Source organism: Xenopus tropicalis, chromosome 2, assembly GCF_000004195.4.
Source record: "Xenopus tropicalis strain Nigerian chromosome 2, UCB_Xtro_10.0, whole genome shotgun sequence".
Lineage (NCBI taxonomy): Eukaryota > Metazoa > Chordata > Amphibia > Anura > Pipidae > Xenopus > Xenopus tropicalis.
The window spans coordinates 28,388,458-28,411,170 of NC_030678.2; the positions used below are offsets into that span (position 1 = coordinate 28,388,458).

At 40.1% G+C, this 22,713-nt stretch overlaps 2 protein-coding genes across 2 annotated transcripts in view; one reads left to right on the forward strand and one right to left on the reverse strand.

Moving 5' to 3' along the window:
• Nucleotides 1-22,713, reverse strand: part of cmss1 (cms1 ribosomal small subunit homolog) — a 195,827-nt gene that overhangs the window by 73,389 nt on the left and 99,725 nt on the right. The gene's annotated exons all lie outside the window — the stretch shown is intronic.
• Nucleotides 1-22,713, forward strand: part of filip1l (filamin A interacting protein 1-like) — a 163,008-nt gene that overhangs the window by 46,051 nt on the left and 94,244 nt on the right. The window contains exon 2 of the mRNA XM_031896628.1: nt 6,073-6,125. The gene's annotated coding sequence lies outside the window, so the exon portion shown is untranslated. The remainder of the gene's footprint in view (nt 1-6,072; nt 6,126-22,713) is intronic.

Here is a 22,713-nt window from a genome sequence, read left to right on the forward strand (position 1 = left end):
CCTTAAAATTCCAAAAAAATTTTTATTGAAAACTCATTGTTTAAAAACCAACGTTTCGGTCCTCATTAGGACCTTTATCAAGGATAATGAGGACCGAAACGTTGGTTTTTAAACAATGAGTTTTCAATAAAAAATGTTTTTGAATTTTAAGGGTGTGCCGGCCATGGATTATTTCATGCTAAATACTCAGATTTTGGCTGTGCACCCCACAGAATACTAAAGCCTTGGAGTGCAGACACCATCAGGACTGAAATATATATATATATATATAGAAAAATGAGAGATGCCGCACTCACAGGTCTTAGTGAAAAATAAAGAAAATTTTATTCAGGCAGACTAACGTTCGGCTGATTCCCCAGCCTTTCTCAAAGTGTATATATATATATATATATATATATATATATATATATGTATATATATATATATATATATATAGACTATTTGTTATTCCAACGTTTAGGTCTTTCTTGAGACCTTTGTCTCAAGGAAATTATATATATATATATATATATATATATATATATACCTTGTCAAGGTCTTGACAAAGGCCCAAGATGGGGGCCGAAACGTTGACCTATTTCTCCATGTATTAAGTTTTATATATTTCAATAAAAGCTAATTTTTAAAGGATTCCCAGTGTGCACCGCTATACCTGTGGACTTTATTGAAATTGCTTGAATCGGTAGCACCTGGGTCAATTAGCCATTTGCTAAGGAGTGCTGAACCCTCGTGGTTTGTATATATATATATATATATATATTCACATGTCGGGACAGTGGCATGATACTTATATATATAATAAGGAATAATAAGGAAGACATAAAATAACCAGTATACATTACATTTCCAGAGGTTCGGAAGCACAACACAGCTGCTTACCTACAAAAGAAGATAACAAACAATGTCAGTTCCATCATTGTTTTATTTTATTCATATTATATAGGATCATTACATTACATTACACCCTAGACTGGATTAGTTTTTCCCTCAATGGAACACCAGCCTGGAGACACTGTACTCACTAAAAGATGTCTAACATTTTGTCGCTCTCCTCTGAATCGGGGTTTCTTTATCCTTTAAAACAGAGATAGTCCTAAAATAACAAATGCTTGCAGTGGCAAAGTTACTTCACAGAATTGTTCTACTAATACTCCTATACAGCAGCCCTATTTTATCCCCACCCAAGCTCCAGGCTGCCAGCTCATGTGGTCCCCTACCGGGTGGCATCATATTTGCCTGGATTGGCACAAAAACACCGGAAGCTTGCATTCCAAGGCATCACATTGCACAGGTGTTTTACCCAGGGCACAGGGGAGAAGGCTGTGCTCACAGCTGGACAGACAAGTTATGAACAGGTTAGATCAAGGGGTTTGCATCAGCCTGCATAGGGCTGCTGTATGTGAGAATCAGTTGAGCAGCTCTGTGCATTAGCACTGCTCACATAAACATGCAGGACTGAACCATTGTGCTCTGACTAGGAAATTCTGAGCAACTTGTGTACCTATCAGGGTTTGCCCCAGTAATCCCCAACCAGTGGCTCGGGGGGCAACATGTGCTCACCAACCCCTTGGATGTTGCTCTCAGTGCCCCCAAACCAGGTAGTTATTTTTGAATTCCTGACTTGGGGGCAAGTTTTGGTTGAATAAAAACAAGATTTTCTACCAAATAAAGCCCCCTGTAATCTTAGCCCTTATTTGGCTCCTCCATGAACTTTTATGATGCTTTTGTTGCTCCCCAAGTCTTTTTACATGTGACTGCAGCTCATGAATAAGAAAGGTTGGGGACCCCTGGTTTGCCAGCTGCAGTGTCCTATATTTTAAACTATGACCACCTGCACATTTCAGCAGTCCTAAGAGTAGAATACAATTCTCACTGGAAAGCAAGGGAGCGGTGTAGTATGCCCCTTTTCTAGAGCAGCCATGAGTAGATAGAAAATGTTTTATTATATTGGCAACGTGCCAGTCAGACCTCCTTTTTGCAGAATTTCTCAGTCTACATACTGACAGGCAAAGAAACCCTCCCTTCCTGTTTTAATTCCGTGCTATAGGAATCCACCACTATTACCATCTCTCATCTAGGAACACACAATGCTCATTTCAACAGAGTTATTCATGAAGAAGCACTCAACCCTTCCACTACTATGCACACTTGTGTGTCTGCCAGATGCTTTAGTTAAACTTCTTCCCTCTTTATGTATATGTACAGAAAGACTTTTCCTATATTATGGATATTGATTCCCTAAATGTCTTTAGATCTATCAGTCCATTTACAAATGTCATATCTAGTTGTAAAGCTTAGATAAAGGTATAGAAACAAGTGCAGATAGATCAGGCTTAACAATTACTGCTTAACAAAGAAGTAGGCCAAACATTAGCCCCAAATTAGGGCTCATTTGCAAACCTAAGTTTAGCAAAGCGTGTGCACTGAGCATCAAGAGGCACAGCTCGCACGGGGGCCCTGTGCTGCACCTAATAGCATTGCACTTGTTACTGAGCACCCCTAGGAATAAAAATGACCCCTAATATTTTTTTAGGCTTCTTTACCAGCCCAAGGCAACCACACCCCTTAATCAGGGAAGGACTGTGCCTCTAAAGCTGCCTTAGTAGCTCCCCATCTTCTTTTCTTCTGATTCCAAGCACATGCTAAGGGCTGCTGTTGATTGCATATGCTTATGGACCGATAGGGTTATATCTACCATATAGGCACCCTAGGGTGGCAGCTTTAGGGGGGCAGTGCACAGGTACCTAGATAGTAAATACTTGCCATCAAATACTTTCTGCTGAATCCAGCAGGAGAGCTGAGTGGGGGTGGTAACTACCTCTGCTGCAATCTGCATATGTGCAAAAGACAACCTAACAAGATTCAAGATGGTGTGCTCCTGTGGACATCTTTGAAGGTCTGGGTATATACTAACTATTCAGGATAGATTGTGTAAGGGCAGTGTCGGACTGGCCCACAGGGATATTAGGAAGTCAGTTGTCAGTGTGCCCTCCTGACTCTTACCATTTGGCCTAATTTATGGTCATTCTCTATTTCTCTATGGGATCAAAGAGACTAAATATAAAGAAGAATAGATTATATTATGTAAAGATAAAAGACTAAAAAAATATAGAGGCTGAGTGAGGAGTGGATGAAAAATAGTTTGGAGATTGGGCCCATGGTCTAGGGTTTTCTGGTGGGCCCCCGGCATCCCAGTTCAACACTGTGTAAAGGAAATTAAACTTGTAGCAAAAAACAGATATAATAGGTACACAACAGGCCCAGGTTGCTGAAGATGTATCTTATGTCTCTTAATAAGTTCTCCTGATGAAAATGACTAGCCCAATGCAGCAATTTGAATATAAGATTCTCTAACCATAATGATCCTGCTCTATAATGATTTGGTGGCCCCATACATGATATAATGATTTGGTGGCCCCTAAAGTTAATAAACAAATAAGCTAAAGCAATACAGGCCTAATGTGGAGGTAACTAATTCACAACTCTGAATCAAGAATTCAATGTTTATTTCTCCTTTCCAGTCCAATCAAGGCATTTTGAAAGCCAAGCACTGTGCTTAATCATTTACTTCCTTCAATGGTCATAGAGTTATGAAAGAGTTTGTGTAATTCTGGTACCTAAAAATAGGCATTTTGTGTATCTAACACTCTCCGGGGTGAGTGGGAGCAAAACATGCAGGCAGCCTAGGAACCTAAGATGGAGATCTCTAGATACCGAAATTCAACAAACCAACTTGATTTATGTCCAGCATAAAATAGCAGGCTAATGTTGAGAGGTGTGGCGTAACTTTGCTTTTAAAGCTCGCCTAGCTTATTTTCCACTGATGGATATGGTTTAATTTAAACCTCATGAAAAGAAGCACAGAATAAACACATTTATAAGCTGTAGAGGGAATTTGTTTTAGTCTTAAGAATGCTGTATTGGAAATGACTAAAAATATACATATAAAAAGATAATGGTCTTTCTGCCCCAAAGGAACAAAGCTCTGATTTGATGGGCATGATGGGATCTTGTCGGGATCATTTATGGTGCTCTGTTATAATAAAACAGCACGGCAATCCGTCAGCCAAAGTACAAGCACGCTGTGGCGCGGCTCTGGGAAAATATATATTAGTACAAAACATGATACAGATCAGCATTTCAGGATTCCAGTAACAGCTCTGTTTAATAGAAGAATGCCAAAGAGAACAATAACGACATCAGAGCAGATATTTAAGCTTCAAAACAAGTTTGTGCAATAATTGAAATATTTTTATCTTTTTTTAAGAGGAAAGAGAAGAGAATATTTTTTAAGATTTGAATCAAATTAAATTGAAATATATTTGTACTATCCAACAGTCCCTTTTTTGGTGGAACAGTCCTGAACATGTGACATGAGGCTGGAGCACCCCTGAAAGTGGGTAGTGGTTAGCGGAGATGAAAGGGCTTTAATTAAAGGAAAACTATACCCCCAAACAATGTAGGTCTCTATAAAAATATATTGCATAAATCACCTTATATGTAAATTAACCATTTTTATAAAAATAAACTTTTTTAGAAATTGCTGTTTTAAGTATTAAGGGCCACCTGGGGATCACATGATCACAGTGCATATACATGTTAGGCCACATCATTCAATGAAAGGACAAAATGCTGCCTTTTACTCCCACACTACTTCCTGTTACAGTTACAGCTGCATTATTTCTGGTCATGTGATCTCTGAGGGAGCGCACAGCCCATCACAAAATGGTGGCTCATGGAAAAGATGTAAAAGTTTGGTAAGATTCTTTAATAGGCCACTTAAAATTATAAAAAATATCTGGTGGTAAAGTGTTCATTCTGAGGGTATAGTTTTTCTTTAAGATTCCCCAGTTTTATATTCAGGTTTTTTGTATATATATATTTTTTTTTTTTTTTTTTGATACATAATGTTTAACTCATATTTATTTTCTTTTGCATGGTAAAATGTGGACACACTGTAGCATCTTTCTCTTGCTTTGTTGCTTTGTATCTGGATCTATCAGCAGGATCTATATATTGCTTTCAGAGGTTTGCTGCCCCTATTGTATGTGAAAAAAGTGCCTGTGTCCTAAAACTTAACTTTGTAAATCCAGTGGCCAACAGGGAAATGCTTGAATTGCACAACTGCTATTGAAAATTGTATTCCATATAATGCAGATACAAAATGGGTCAGTTTTGGGCAAGGCCCACCATACAACGAAGCATAGCTTCCATTATGATATAAACACATTGTTGCTCCCTTCTGGGCTGGAACTAGGGGTAGGCAGAAAAGGCAGCTGCCTAGGGCACAACGATTGGGGGGCGCCTACCCCTAGTCTGCGCTCCTTTGTCATTGCCCCCGCCGCTTGTCAGATGGTAAGCACTATCTGGCTTTGACTATTAGCAGTACTGTGATCCATCAGTATAAGACTTTGGTTTTACTGGAATATTGGAACATTTGGAAGGCTGCATGTTGCCCATACCAGCATTTTCAATTAGTTGCATGTGAGTATGAAAATAAGGAATGCTCAATGCCCAGAGAAAATTTAGACACTCAGTCGACCCTAAGAAAGACATGGGGTGCATTTTGCCTCTGGTGAATAATGGTGGATGCCCACAAAGGAAGAAAACATGTAGTTAGCAGTGTGTACCCAATGGATGACAAATAATAACTGGGGGTGCTGTAAAAGTGCTGTGGGATATGCCAGGGCTATATAAATAAGTATGATAGTGAAATAAAGATAGATATTTTAGTTTGTCTAGTATAGTTACAATGGTGAAAAGCTAATTGCTGGATTTTCTGACTGGGGCATATTATGCTCATGCTACATAAAAACCTGTTATTATGGGACCTGGAAAGCTTGGGAGCTGGAGTTTTTCAGATAAGGGGTCTTTTTTGCTATTACAGAGAAAGGTAATAAATCTTATAAATGTGAATGAATTGATTAAAATGGATTTTAAGATGACCCTCCCATAATTCTGAGTTTTCTGGATAAGATGTGTCAGAATAACGGATCACATGCCTGTACTAGCAATTATTTTTCCTTGTTAAATGAATGACAATTAAAAATAAAATTCTGTTTTCCCTTGCAGAAGGCACCACTGACCCAAGTGGCATTTGCAAAAGCGGAGATCTGATTTCATAAGTAAGTAAATAATATTTCCCTACCAGTGATTCAGGCGATTTCTCCTTAACTTTGTTGCTTCTGTTACTTTAATGCTTATAAGTAGAAGAAACACCCTTGGTGTATAGCACATGCAAACTGCTAGTCGGCACAGATATCAGATCGGAATTCCAATTCCCCAAATAACATTTGTTTCTACTGAAACTGATATCCAGAGTTTCCAAGTACAGGTATGAGACCTGTTATCCCGAATGCTCTGGGTTTTCTGTATAAGTGGTCTTTCCATAATTTGGATCTGCATATATTAAATCCACCAAGAAATCATTTAATTATTAAATAAACCCAACAGTATTTTTTTTTATCTCTAATAAGAATTACTTACAAGGTCCTGTTACTTACAAGGGGAATATGTTTTAAAAAGTTGAATTATTTGATTAAAATGGAGATGGGAGAGGCCCTTCCATTAATTCAAGTACAAATGCATTTCAGTGGTTTAGTCTCTCATCTTGTTGACATCATTAACCGTGCCTCCATGAACATAGTTTTGGGGCAGTCAGTAAATGGCACAGAATTTGGGCACAAGTTGGGGGGCGGCATATATATTTACACACCTCAATTTTAAAACTTCTGATCAATGACTGCTGCCATATGGCACTTTGCACTTTGTCTGATAACAGTAAACAAGGCATCTATGTAGATTTTAATTCATACCCCGGCGGTTTCTCAACGGTTCACATTTCATGTACTTTAAAGGATTAACACCTGCATCAATGAAAATCATGGTACAGGTATCTGACTCCTTATCCAGAAACCCATTATCCAGAAAGTTCCGAATTACAGAAATGCCATCTCCCATAGACTCCATTTTAATCAAATAATTCCATTTTTAAAAATGGTTTCCTTTTTCTCTGTAATAATAACACAGTACCTTGTACTTGATCCCAACTAAGATATAATTACCCCTTATTGGAGCCAAAACAATCCTTTTGGGTTTAATTACTGTTTAAATAATTTTTTTCGTAGACTTAAGGTAGGAGATCCGAATTACGGAAAGATCCCTTATCCTGAGTATTCTGGATAATGGCTCCCATACCTGTACCACTGTGACTGGATCATACCTTCTTCCACCTGTCAGTTTCAGCCAACATCTAACTGAATAAGTTTAATAGACCCATTATGATTGGATGCCTGTCACTGTACTACCCTCGAGGGTTTAAATGCTGGGGAATTCCCTACCAGTTATTTGAACTGAAAAAGCCACTCGGATGAGTGGTGAAAAGTTTTTAAGGAGAAAACTCAGAAAAGTCCAGTTGTTTTAGACTTAATTCTACTAGATACAGTAAACATGGCCACAAAGGTGCTGCAAAGGGCTGGAACACTTGGCATAACTTGGCTGCAAGGCTGCATGGCGCCAGTCTTTCCACTCATATTGGATATCCTTTAAACTAACAGCCCTTCAGAATGCTGGGGCTTGAACTGCATGTACTTCGGATCACTGATCACAACAACTGAAAAGCAGAGGAATCACTGACTGACGCCACTGTAGTCTATCATGTGGACAAATCCTGCACACTAACTGTTGCAGTTCCACTAGCATATCATGGGGGCTGTAGTTTACCTGAAGGTTATATAGCCAACATGCCAGAGGGGGCTAGGATTTAGCTTTTCTTACATGTTTTAAAGTCAACATGAATGTTCAGCATCTATATTTCTATCTTGCCTGCAGTATACAAAGCAGTAGTTCTGGCAGCTGCTCAGTTGTACATGCAAGCCGTACATCCCCCAAAGACTAGACCTAGACCCCAGACCAAGAGCACTAAGAGGTGCAAACAGTGCCAATATCCCCAATTCTTGAACAGATAAATGCAAGGGATCTAGTTAAATGCAGTGTATGTACTTAAAATTAAAATTTCATAAACAACAAATATCTATATCGTTTTTCCTTTAATAACTTTTTAGGGCTTTAGATACGTATTATCTAAAGGTCTACTGGTCCATAAGGTGGATGGGGCTTTTAAGATAACAAACAGACAATGTCTGCAGACACCAGGGCAGGCAGCAAGCACGCAGCAAGAAAGAAGCAGGGATTTTGCTTTAGGGCTCTGGCACACGAGGAGATTTGTGCCAGAGCCCTTAGAGAAAATATTTTAACACGCGCAAAAATGAAATAACCAGTAGTCCAGTGTAAAGGATGAACATTAATGGGGGGCTGGTGTTGGGTGGAACTGTAGGAGAGCAAATGCCATACCAGATTCTTCTAACATTTTACTTGTGATAGCTTAAGGGCCATGGCAGAGGGGGAGATTAATCGCTGCGGGACAAATCGGCGGCGCGATTTGCCAAAATCGCTAAAGTTGCCTTGAGAGGAAACCTCGGCAATTTTGGTGCCGCGTATGCCATCCCACCGGCGATTTACATTCTAGCCGGTGGGATGGCATATCGGGGAGATCAGTCGCCCGCGACAAGGGAGATTTGTCCCATGGCCCCTAATCTCCCCGCTGCCACGGCCCTAAGGGATATCTGTGCTTGTCCAAATTCATTGATATGCAAAGCATAGTGCATAGGAAATGCTGCAGGACTTCATCCTTATCACCCAGAACCTAGCATATTACAATGCTCAGAAAATCCAGTAAGGAATGTTCATTTCATGTATACTTGGGATCACAGGGTTTCCCCTTGACTTTACAGAACGAAAAAGTCCATAGGAACGTATGTGCAAAAACTGAACTCTGCAACCCAGGAAGGTCTTTTAGGGTTTCACTGATGTGGTTGTGCAGTTTGTTGTGGTTTAGTATCATTCTGGCCGCTATGTTCTTGTGCTGCCTGGAGACAATTAGTCTGGCTGTTTGGCAGGCCAAGGTCTAGTGAGGGATATGGATTTAGACAAATGGCTCCAACTCCTATGTTATTCTCTTAAACTCCTCTTCCAATTTTTCTTAAAAGCTCCATAGTGCAAATAAAAGTTTATACTGGGTCCTCTTTCAGCACAATAACTATCTGGATATGGCAATATCATAAGTTTAGAGGAAACATCAGATGTACATTGGAGCTGGTAGCAAACATAGGTTTGAACTCCAATCCCAATATTAACCAAAGTCTCCAAGTCCCACCACGGCCACTGATTTAAAGTAGTTTAAGTTTTATACATGGCATGACTGGAACGGTTACTGGAACGGCACAAAACCACTGACTAAAATAGGTCCCCAGTGGATATTTGTGATTCTGGAATTTCTTATACTTATAAGAAAGTAGAACTTATAAGGAGTAGAACTACTAGTTGGACATGTAGCTGTTGCTTAGGAAGAAGTTTGTGCAATAGTCCAGCCTTGGGGTTGTTTATTAATGGTCCTTAAGCCAGTGGTTTACAAACTGGGGGGATCCTGAAGCCTAGTTAGAAAGAGATTTGGGGGAGAATGCATTTTGCCAATTCTAGACTCCTGGAAGTCCATCTTAAAGGTTAATTAAATTTGGATTTCAGATTAAAACTTAATTGCTGCCCTGAATATCCTTTAAATTATGGGCAAGTAGCATAAACAATAACATTTTTATATATCTGTATCCTACATTTAAGCCAAGTAGGCGCCTTGACTAAATGCTAGACCCCAAATGGAGAATTGAACCCATAAACTAGAAGACCACTGCCTTAGACCCCCCCCACCTCCCCTCTTCCTCTGGATTTTTCCCTGCTGTGCTGCCTGTGATAAGCTTTATAGCAGCTCAGGTGGGCCTCAAGGGGGTGCGGTAGGAACCCTCAGCACCTAGGGGAGTTACACCACTGTGCTCTCGTATATTAGATACTTTTGTACCCTAAAATATTAATGTTGTTAAAAAATTGACAAATTTAGGTTTGAACACACCAGTGTGTCCCCTACACTGCCCCATCTGCCCTGCTAATGTGCAGTGTAGCAGTAAGGTTGGCATACGTCACCTTGCATTGCTTAATCTGTTTTCTGAAGTGACCGGGCTTCAAATGAGCATGCTCAGTGTGGGTAAAGATTAAATAGTGCAAGATGGTACCAGCCCAATCCAATGCACCACATATGGGGGCTGTACTGCAGTGACACGCTGGTGCTGTTTTAAAGAAGGCCCGGTCCAGGGCTACTACATTTTGTACTTGGCTTTTGTTCTTCTTTAACTTTATAATCTGAGGGACTACATCAAACTCCTAGGATGTAAGTAATGATCAGAGGTCACTCAAGAAATCCTTTTGTATAGTTCAGCTGTAATGGAATTTGTTTTGTGACATCAAGGAATGCATGACCCAGAAGCCTTTGCCTGTGGGACCGAGCAATCTATTGAAGTGAAAATGATCGGAAGTGTGTATTCCATTTGATGTAATTTAAGCTCAGATTAACATTCCGGGGATTTATCTAGAAATCAGTCAGATTTACTAAAACTTGCTCTTTATCAAATCTACAGAACATTAAAAAGACTTTATCGGGTATGTATCCTCTTTGCTAAGGCATTTTATTTCTCTGGGAGGGTTAAAGAGAAAAATTGCCTTGGGTGAGGTAAGCGTGATATAAGCATGTTAAAGAACAGAGGATCGTAGAGTCTCAGCGAATGACTCACAGACATTAAACCGTACAGGAGATAATTCTCAGGTAAACTTTGCCTGAGCCCGTACGTCATCCCTGTGCGAGCAGCTTGCATTAATCATGCTCCTTGTCTTCTGATGTAAGCCAGCAGGAATGTCTGATTTACAGGGAGCTGGGGAATAGGCCTGAGCAGAACAAATACATCCTATTGTCAGATAATGGGGGAAAAAACAGCATTTCATTTTACTCAAGTGTGTAAAATCTTTCACTTGTTTGGCAATTTGCTACTGTACAGACACCCGCATGTTTATATAGGCTGATATAAATAGCACCGCTTTGCTCCTGCTAGTAAAAACACTCACTTGTAATGCATTCAATGAAAAGATACACAGTCTGTACTGCTGGGTAGGGAGGCAGGTGTATGAGATAATCGGTAGGCTCATAGCACACGGGGGTGTTTGGGCCGCGGAAACTGCCTGTCTCTGCCTGTCACTGCTTCCCATAGCTCTCTATGGCGAATAGGCCAGTTAGAGAATATGCAATGGTGACAGGGGGGCCTCTGCCAACAGTAGGGGTCATGGATCAAGTGCAGAGCAGAGTGCAAAGTGCAAAGACATTGGGCAAACCGCCATGTTTTTTTGCACACTTGCACCCTGCCCTGCAGTTTTTGGAAACATTGCTGGTCTCCACAGTATCCTATGAATAGAGCATTGCATTTTTTATCCAGGGTGCGTCGGTGGGCACAGGCCAGAATGGAGTCTTGTACCTACCGCTTGTCCTATGGCAGGCAGTAAGGAAAGGGTTATCTTGTGCCCTGCACTCAATTTCAAATCCTGCGCTAGAAGGATATTTTTGAATGAACACTAGGGGGCAAGCTTTTGTGTCCCTCAGCACTTGCATCCAGGGTATAGTATATTAAATGACCCCTCCAGTCTGGAAAACCTTAAAAACCCTTTATACAGAAAAGCCCAGGTCCAAAACATTCTGGATAATAGAACCTTTATCAGTGCCCTTTTTTCAGATAAGAATACAATTTTGGTAAGGAGAATTAAAGCTAAATGCTTTGACTAGAAATGTTGCATTTTATATACAGGTATGGGACCTGTTATTCAGAACGCTCGGGACCTGGGGTTTTCTGGATAAGGGGTTTTAAGGTTTTACTGGAATTTGGATCATAATGCCAATAGGATTGTTTTGCTTCCAATAAGGATTCATTATTTCTTGAGATCAAGTACAAGGTACTGTTTTATTATATTTATTTTATATTATTATAAAAGCAAAATTATTTTTTAAACAATTTAATTTTTTGATTATAATGGAGTCTATGGGAGATGGCCTTCCCATAATTCGTAGCTTTCTGCATAATGGGTTTTCAGATAACGGGTCATATACCTGTACTGAACTTCATGTACCAACAGAAAGGTTCAGCAACCCTAAAACAGTAATGATCCAGGCATTCAACAATGTCCACAGGAGCTTGCTATCATTAGATCTGGTTAGTCTATTTTCAAGCGTCACCGACTCCACACAGGCTCAGTGCACTCTTGGCAGCTGTTTAGAAGCTAAGTTTAAGGAGGTTTGGAAAGCATTAAGCAGAAAATGAGGTCCATCGGTTACAGATGCTGATGCTACAGGGCTGATTATGAAATTCTGATGCAGAACGCACTCGTTTCTGAGGTTCCGTATAACGAGAATCTCTTATTTTTTACTTTCCTAGGGATACCCACATTTTTACTTTTTCAGCTAAATGGCAGATCTTCACTGACATGAGGCATAATATCTCTAGCCTACTTGCTTGTTAAGCTTAAGTTCTTATTTAATGGCAAATACAAACATTAGGAAAGCATATTATTCTATTAAAACGGGACTGAGAACTGAAAATGTGTAAAAAGTAAAAAAGTCCCTACATTATAGGAAACATGGGGTAAGATTGCAGAGGCATGGCAGATCAATTTCAGAATTCATTTGTCTGTATAATGTCTATAATACATCCCTTGGTAACTAGGATAGTACAGGCAAGTTTTGTGTTACCTTGGCTCCATGGCTGTATAATACCATAGGCATTCAGCCCTGGTGAAAAGACTGGCAAATTGGAATGAAACTGAGACGCATTTTATAGCTATGGGGTGAAACATAGGAATGGATAGATTTCATCAGATCCCTAAAGTCAATCCTACAGAGCGACTGCGTTACCCAACTATGCTCTGCTGCAAATTGAATTATTCTTTAACCCTTCTGTGTCAGAGCGGGTTTCTTCATAATCCAGTAGAAAGAATAAGGAACTCATGCAAAGGTATAAATGCCCAGTTAGCCTTCACTTACATCTCCCAGTCCATAACTGCAATTGACATATCTGGGGGGTAACATATAATTTGGCAAGAAGCTTGTGTGATCATTGGTTCTGACGGTGGCCCCTTACAATTGAATGGTGGCTCACTGCTCAACTGAGGGGTAACTACAAAGCAAAACCAGGTAGCTTGTTGACCACCTTGGAATTTATACAGGGTCAATGGCATCATTTGGCTTAAAACTGAATGAGTGCTCATTGGCCATAAGGGATGTGCTGAATCCTGAATTTAGTTTGGGATTATTTCATTTTGGGCTGCCCTATATTTAAATGTATCTAATATCTTATTACCATTGTTATATACATAAATCAATGTACTGGTTTCTGTCTATATTCATTTGAAACTGATTTAGAGCTCAATATTTATTTTTTTAGACATTTTTATAAGCAGTTAAAACAACTGGGATGAAGCCTATATTGATTTCTCTCAGAGAGTGCCATTCAACAGACCATATAAACAAAAAGAGATATATCTGATAAACCTTGACAGCCCATGGCACAGACCTGGTTGTAGGTTTAGCCCCAGTTCCCTCATGGGACGTGCCATTTCAACACATTCATATACCAAGTAAAATACAGCACATCTGCTCTCAATAAAGCTGAATGGTGGGGATAATTCCCCGCATGCTGGGCTGAGGATATACCCTAAAAAAGTCAAAGATCAACTTCTAACATCGGAAACGCTTCAACATAATACAGGCCAGCTTTGGGTGACATAATTCAGTTGGAATCAATAAATGATGTACCGTAACACAAAACAGCTATTGGCATCTGATTCAGGAATGTGCAGAGGTTTCCAGGGTCTAACCTATAAATAAACTTTCCAAACATGCTCATTTATTGTTTTAAGGCAGCTGAATCAATTGGTACATGAGGCATGGACCCCTTTCTGTATGTTTTGGTGGGCTTCCTGATATTGGATATAACCTCGCCCTTCTGTGAGGGTTGCGCCTGTAATCCTCATAAGGCCGACCATTACATTTACAAGTCCAACTCCCGTGGTGCTCTCTTTCACATGGGAAGTTATGGAATGGTTTAACCTACTTCTAATAGCCTTTAAACATGCTATTACTAAAAGGATGATGAACTGAAAACGCGTGTCTCATTTCTCATGATGCCACTGGGATTATATGAGATTGCTCCACAGATGAGAATGGATTTTGTTTCCTTACTGGAAATCCTCCGTGTTTTTATTCATAGAATCACCTAGTATTCATAGAACAACTATTAGCAAATTGAGTGCAGACCACAATTTAAAAAAACGTCGAATATATGGAGTGTAATATTTCTTTAAATATTTAAGAACTTTTTTTTAATAAAATAAGGTTGAAATGAATATCTGTTTTTCAATGAGGTTCTGGATTCCATTACTGGGAAACATAATCAGCTGTTACAGACATTACTAAATTAGGGCAAAAAAAAAAAAAATAGTAAAAATGTGTAATTTCTGGGATTGAGCAAAGTTTTGTATGAATAAAAGGAATGATTCCATGGGAATTATTGAAGCTGGATAGAGTAAACAGATTATTGGGGACGTTCTGCTTGAATACAGTGGAAATATCACTCCCATAGAGTGGGGGAGTAGCATGTACGATTAATATAGAATGGCACTGCACACAGATCATTTCCAGAGCAGCTGATCCTACCTTCATTCATGGGCCTGGGGATGCAAGAGCGCACCCCTTAGTGTGCATTCTAGGCAAACTTGTTGCCCCTTCGAGCTGCTCTCTACAATGAGGTCCTGATGTGGGCCTCAGTGAATGACACGCAAGGTATGGGGCCACCTTGGTGTCTCCCCTGCCCATCTTTTACTTTTACAGTGCTAACTAATGCAATCAGCGTTGTATTAGTAAATGGAGTCCCAGGAGGCTTGTGGCTATTTGTGCAACCCCAAGTGCAGTGTGAAAAGTGCAAAAAAAAAAAAGGCTACGGCTTGGGTTCACAAATGATCCCTATGGAACAGCTCCAGCTCCACCCTAAACTCTCTTTGCTACCATACGTGAAACAAAACTGTAAGATCAGTAATGAACATGACTCTTACATGGTACATGTACAAACGCGTTGGGTCAGTAGTTGTCTGGAACAGTACGTGCCCTCACATCTTACGCTGCTATCTCATGATTTAGTTGAGCGTACCTTTTATGAAATACCTTGATACATTTTATTTCGATGGACCTTATTCTCCTAAAACAGCTATAAGACAGGCAGAATGGACAAATATTGTAGACGGAGCAGTACATGGCATGGGTGCCTTTCTATGGGTTTATTTGCTCAGGCTGACAACACTATCCACTAGTTATGACCTCTTTGATATCCAAAGTACATGAATAATGGTCAGGAACATTGGACCACTCGGGGCCAGCCTGGCTACACCACTCCCCCATGCACATGCCTATGGGGGCAAGCTAATGACAGGGATACAAGGTCCTAGGCTAGGAACAGGCAACAGAACAGCCACTCTTGCTTACCCATGGTTCCAGCCACCATACACGTACCAAGAATCAAACAAAACATTGGATTGATATGTACATGGCCAGCTTTCTGTAGAAGATTTAATTTAATGATTACAACAACAGATTCCTTGTGCACTAAAGGTGTCAATACCCACAGGGAATTGGAAACACAATCCTCCAAGAATTCCTTGCATACTTTGTGTCATACTGCTACTCATGGAAACGCTCATGAATCCTCGGATGGCGATGGCGTGTTCTTTAGGGGTTGCTTAGGTTACTTGCTCTAGGGAAGCTGGTTTACAAAAACAACAACAACAAAAAAGTAGGAATGCATTTTCCAGCTGGGTCTGTATTTAGAGGGAAACTATACCACCGAGCGTAACAGGGCTGATCAAAGATATACCACATACAAAAGGCCATGTTTAAATGTTATATATAAAGCATTATATAAATATAACATAAATAAAGCTGGCTATGAACTGGCCTACTTTTGACATAGATTCCATGCCCCATGCAGCTGCAGGATGGCTGATGACCAATGTTTCCTTTAAGCTGTGCACTTACAAATTCCAATCCTAGCGGTACTTGAACTGTGCACAGACAGCACTTTGTCCAATTTAGCGCTCAAGCCAGTTCACCCTTTTAACAAATTGGCACCATAGTTTAAAATGGCAAATCAGTTGACAAGCAAAGGGCCCAAGACATTAATTATGCAACTAAATTTACTCATTTATGACAGTGTGCAAAATGTGGCTGGCACAAATTGGAAAGTTTTTTCCCACAGTGCATCATTTCTTTCCTTCGAGGTGGCAGTAGAAGGCACAATGCACATGATTCATCTGAACAGACTGGTGCGGTGTCAAAACATGCAAGTGCAAGAAGCAGCTTCAGATGCAAAATGCCTGCGCCCATCTTTCTAATAAGCTCTTCATAATGAGCCCTTATGCTTGCTACTGTAGTTTCTTGTTATTGAAAAAATAGTCCTAATTTACGAATGGCTCGCTGTCCTGTGAAAAAGCAATAATTCCTTGCCCCAGCTACAAATCAAATACTGAAGTCAGAATAACCATAAGTTATTGGCCGTACAAGGCACATAAGCCATAACAAACATTGTCTAGCTAGCTCACATTTGATAATATTAGGATATAATGCTATGACCTGGTAACCATCAAGACCCACAATGTGCAAGTTAGGAGAGAACCTCCAGTTTCTATGATATGTGGGAGTGTGACACAACCTGCTAGGAACCTCGTATCGCTGGCTATTTATCAAACAAGAAGCGGGGAAGAGACAGCCTGCTGAGGTAGAGTTCCACAAATCTTACAGTTCACTACAAAGTTATCCCAAAGCCATGAGCTAATGCAGACTAACTGGTGCCTTCTGCTACTGCTCTGTCATTATCTATCAGTAATGGAGGGTTTAATCTCAAAAAATATGGTTTTTACTGTAGGCACTGGCATGAACAAGGGAAGAGAACAATTTGAAAACACGGTTTAATCTCTGTCTACCAAAGCAAACGTCAAGACTGTGTATTAAATGCTATCAGTGAGCGACTTCTCTTTTAAACCTCTAGCATTAAAACAAGTGATTTATTTAACTTGCTTAGCACTTACCATTTATTTTGCTTTCTGTGGAATAATGGCAACATCATTTCACTTAGCTCCACCAATAAACTGAGTCTGTTATATTTTAACCCAAGCAGTTGATATTTCTTTTATTTATAGTTACACGCAAGACATATTTTTTTTTTCTCCAACTGGAGACTACAATCTGAAGACCATATCACAAACTCAACACAAACTAGAGTCAGTTTTATCAGGTGTAATCGGGAGGTTTAAGGGTCATGAACATGTTTGAGCAGGGGTTTCATTCTACAGGTTGGCAAGGCCCACCGCCTGAGGGGTCAAGGTGACAGGTGGGCTAATAATTGGGACACTTGATTGATGATCATAAATCAAACCCAATAGGACTGTATTTCCTTCAATATGGATTAATTATATCTTAGTTGAAATCAAGTACAAGATATTGTTGTATAATTACAGAGAAATTACAGAAAAATACTGTATTTAGCATTTTTAAGGTAAACATTATAGGTAACACAGGTTTCCAGGTTAGCTGAATAAAAGAAAGGTTAACACTGAAAGAGAATATGTATTAAGGCAAATATGAAGGAAGACATTATAGGTCCAGGTATGATTCCTCTCTGGTGGTTTGGATAAACTCACATGGTTTCTGAATTTTGTAGCTGAAAAAGGATTTATTATTTTTTTTTTAAAATTAGAATTAATTTTTTATAATGGAGTCTATGGGGGATGGCCTTCCTATAATAATTTGGTACTTTCTGTATAACGGGTTTCTGGATAACAGATCCCAATGTAATAGGAACTGTTGCGCTGACATAGCAGAAGGAATTATCACCTTTAAATGCATACCTTTTTGTTAAGGACAGCAGTTAGGTTTGTCAAAAGCCCAGCAATTTTCCTTAAGAAGAGCGCTATAAATGGCACTTGAACTGATGCCCTTAAGCTGGCCATACACGTGGCGATCTGACGATCACGAAACTTCGTCAGATCCGCCACACACCATTCAGGGCTGAATCGGCAGGTAAGGAGGTAGAAACAATAGGATTTCTACCTCCTTCTGCCGATTCAGCGCTGAAGGGAGATTTTGGTCAGACGCCTTCTATGGTGCCCGATCAAAATTTTCAAACTGGTCCGATCGGCGAGTCGTCCGATATCAGCAGCTTCCTGCGATATCGGTCAACTCGTCGACATACCATACACGCACCGAATATCGTACGAAATGAGGTTTCGTACGATATTATCGGTGCGTGTATGGCCACCTTTAGGCTTCTGTATACAGGCTGGATGCTGAGGCCCTTTGTGGTTCAGATTGTATCTACAAGCCATTTATACTCAATAAAACATTTAGCAGATTGTAAAGAGCTCTTCTTAGCTTGAAGCATTGCCCAACTGGAGGAACATGTAGGGCCTGTGTGCAGTAAGCCCTTGTTCCCTCATTACATGCTCGTTATTGAGAGGCATCACAAAGCCTCCCCTGCTGTATTCCAGTAGCAGCAAAATAGCAGACACAATAAAAAAAAGAGCAGCAAGCCCAATCGATAGTACATCTCACTAAACCTGCTGTACATATACAGTCAAGTGTGTTTTTTTTTAAAGAAATAATAGTTATCATCTTGGCTTTGTACAAGCATTAAACAGATTTAACGCGAATTACCAGCCATTATGTCATTACAAATAACATGCCTATTTACCTTAAAATGATCTGTTTTTACAAGGTTTCCTGTAAATGGAAGGTTTAAAGGATCAGAACTAGTATTGTTCAGGGTGATTAAGGTTAATGTTAACTATCTGTAGTTAAACCTAGGCCAACAGCAAGGAATCAGCAGATTTCCACTTGCTGTTAAACTACAACTTTTATCATGTTCAACAAGTCAGCAGAGGGGGCATGGAGTCCCTACCTATAGCCTACAGGTATGGGATCAGTTATCTGGAAACCCGTTATCAAGGAAGCTCTGAGTTACAAAAAGGCCGTCTGTCATAGACTCCACTTTAAGCAAATAATTTTTTCTCTGTAATAATAAAACAGTACCTGTACTTGATCCCAACTAAGATATAATTACCCCTTATTGGGGGCAGAACAGCCCTATTGGGTTTATTTAATGGTTAAATGATTCCCTTTTCTCTGTAATAATAAAACAGTACCTGTACTTGATCCCAACTAAGATATAATTACCCCTTATTGGGGCAGAACAGCCCTATTGGGTTTATTTAATGGTTAAATGATTCCCTTTTCTCTGTAATAATAAAACAGTACCTGTACTTGATCCCAACTAAGATATAATTATTCCTTATTGGAGGCAAAACATTCCTGGGTTTATTTAATGTTTAAATAATTTTTAAGTAGACTTAAGGTATGGAGATCTAAATTACGGAAAGATCACCTATTCAGAAAACCCCAGATCCCAAGCATTCTGGATGACTGGCCCTATACCTGTAGTACAATTGTCATCCAATATACTGTACGAGTACATTATGTTTCATTGCACAAAAAGTTTTTTATTTGGATTTGTATTTTTGAGGTTCTTTGCACGCAAAGAGTGCATTCAGCTTGAGGCTACTTCTCTTGCACATAATCCTCTTTATGAGACAAGGATGCCATTAACAGGGTTTGTGCCAATAACATTGCAGTTAGACATTTCTTAGAAAAGTCTATAAAAAGCCATCAACCATAAGTCTTCTTTATGTCCTGGATTAGTCTTGTACTAATGATATAATTAGCAGAATTCATCATGCGATTTGGCATGATCCAACTGGTTTGATAACCTGCAGTGCATAACACTCCAAACAGATATAAATCCTTCTCAACCCTCTTTTCCTTGAAATCTGTAAATCAAAAACCAGCACCCTGTAAAACTCTAGATCATACTCAACTACAACTTTCTGCAGCATATTACCTGCAGCAGTGGCAATAATAACCACTGGGTAGGGACTTGGGATAGCAGGTATAGTAGGGAGAGATGGTGCCTATAGTAGCAGTGGGGGGATAATAGCCTCTGGGAAGGGACTGTGGCTGTGGGATAGCAGGTATAGTAGGGAGAGATGGTGCCTATAGTAGCAGTGGGGGGGATAATAGCCTCTGGGAAGGGACTGTGGCTGTGGGATAGCAGGTATAGTAGGGAGAGATGGTGCCTATAGTAGCAGTGGGATAATAGCCTCTGGGAAGGGACTGTGGCTGTGGGATATCAGGTATAGTAGGGAGAGATGGTGCCTATAGTAGCAGTGGGGGGATAATAGCCTCTGGGAAGGGACTGGGGCTGTGGGATAGCAGGTATAGTAGGGAGAGATGGTGCCTATAGTAGCAGTGGGATAATAGCCTCTGGGAAGGGACTGGGGCTGTGGGATAGCAGGTATAGTAGGGGAGAGATGGTGCCTATAGTAGCAGTGGGGGGATAATAGCCTCTGGGAAGGGACTGTGGCTGTGAGATAGCAGGTATAGTAGGGAGAGATGGTGCCTATAGTAGCAGTGGGGGATAATAGCCTCTGGAAGGGACTGTGGCTGTGAGATAGCAGGTATAGTAGGGAGAGATGGTGCCTATAGTAGCAGTGGGGGGATAATAGCCTCTGGGAAGGGACTGGGGTGGTGGGATAGCAGGTATAGTAGGGAAAGATGGTGCCTATAGTAGCAGTGGGATAATAGCCTCTGGGAAGGGACTGTGGCTGTGGGATAGCAGGTATAGTAGGGAGAGATGGTGCCTATAGTAGCAGTGGGATAATAGCCTCTGGGAAGGGACTGGGGCTGTGGGATAGCACTCCTACATATAAATATAACAGGCCCACAAAGTTGTTCTGCCCAGGGCCCTACCACCAATAACTGGGTTTCGGCAGACAGGATACAGCCTTTTAAAATCAATTTTAGCCAACAGTTTACAGAAACGAACTTAATACTATAAAACAGGTGCCAAAAAACATAATTACACTGTTTACATTAAATGTACAGTTTGAGAATGGTCTAGGCTGGGGGTCCGGGAAAGCTGTGATTACATTCTTCTGTCAAATGTGATTGGAAGACAGGAAACACAGACCACCAATTCTGCCCCAAAGAAGCCAACTCTCTGCTCCTGCAAACCTGTTTAGCTAAATAAGCTCACTGTTTAGGTTACAAAAACATTTTTATTGTTCCCTTGAGGGATTTTGGACTGTGAGCAATGTTATGATTGTATAATACTTTTACCTTGTTTATTCCTGGTATGACAGGATATAAAGAACACGCCACTGGTCCCAAATGATGTTAGCAGAGATCATAGAGACAATACACGCTCTGTCTTTAAGGTTCATTAGCTCATGGATGTCAAATCCTAAATACCTCACTGCTTACACAGACTTGTCAGCACGAGCACGTATAACAGCATGCAGAGGCCTTTCAGGCAGTCTGTGCTATTCTCAGATAAAGTTATGGTCCTTATATCCCAGCAGTATAGGGATTTTCTGTAAATTCATCTAAATAAGTGATTCCCAAACTGCACTTTATCCTACCACTAGTGGTTCCTAATACACCATATATTGGGCTAGCAAAGGTAAAATACCATAAAAAAAAGATCTTCAAGCCACCAAAACAATGATACAATCCCTGTACAAAACAAAGATGGAAACCTGTAGAGTAGGGGTACTTGGGCACTTTATTCAAACAGCACCACAAATTCCCATTTGGATTGAGATCAGGACTCTGACTGGGCCATTGTAGGACATTTACCTCTCTATTCTTGACCCATTCAAACTTACTTCACCCTTGTATTTGGGATCATTGTTGCGCTGAAAGAGGTTTGGACAAACTTCAGCTTTACATTTTATATATTCACTACATACCTCTAGACATGCTTTCACTTCTTTTTAAATAATGGTTTATGTTTGTACCACCCTTGCATTTAGGCCAGTGCTATGCATAGTTCTTTATATGGTTCAGATGCAGAATTATGTAGATCCTTCAATGTGATCATTGGCTTCTATGTGCATTAAGGGTTTGAGCGATGACCTTCTATGGGCAGCATCTGAGAGGTTTTGTGTACCAAACACTTGTTACCTCTTTGGTCGCAGGAAAGGTCGCGCTCATACTCTCCACCAACGTTCAGAGATAAATTGTCAGATATGGAGGTAGAAACAAAAGCAATTCTACCCTGAAAATTCAGCCCTAAACGCTTGCCTTTGCTTGGGAGCCTTGGGTGCCCGATCGACCAATATCCAAAGCTTTTGCAATATTGGTCGCCTCCTCAATCCACCATACATGCTCTGAATATCGTAGGAAACCTTGTTTGGGCTTGTACAGGTATCGGACCCCTTATCCGGAAACCCGTTATCCAGAAAGCTCCGAATTACGGAAAGCCCGTCTCCCATAGACTCCATTATAAGCAAATAATTCAGAATTTTAAAACTGATTTCCTTTTTTTATGTAGAAATAAAACAGAACCTTGTAATTGATCCCAACTAAGATATAAATAATCCTTATTGGATGCAAAACAATCCTATTGGGTTTAATTAATGTTTTATTAATTTTTTAGTAGACTTAAGGTATGGAGATCCAAATTACGGAAAGACCCCTTATCCGGAATACCCTTGGTCCCGAGCATTCTGGATAATGGGTCCTATACCTGTATAGGCACCTTTAGTCTACTAAAAAATTAAATAAACCCAATAGGATTACAATTAAATAAACTCAATAGGATTGTTTTGCCTCAGATAAGAATTAATAAAAAA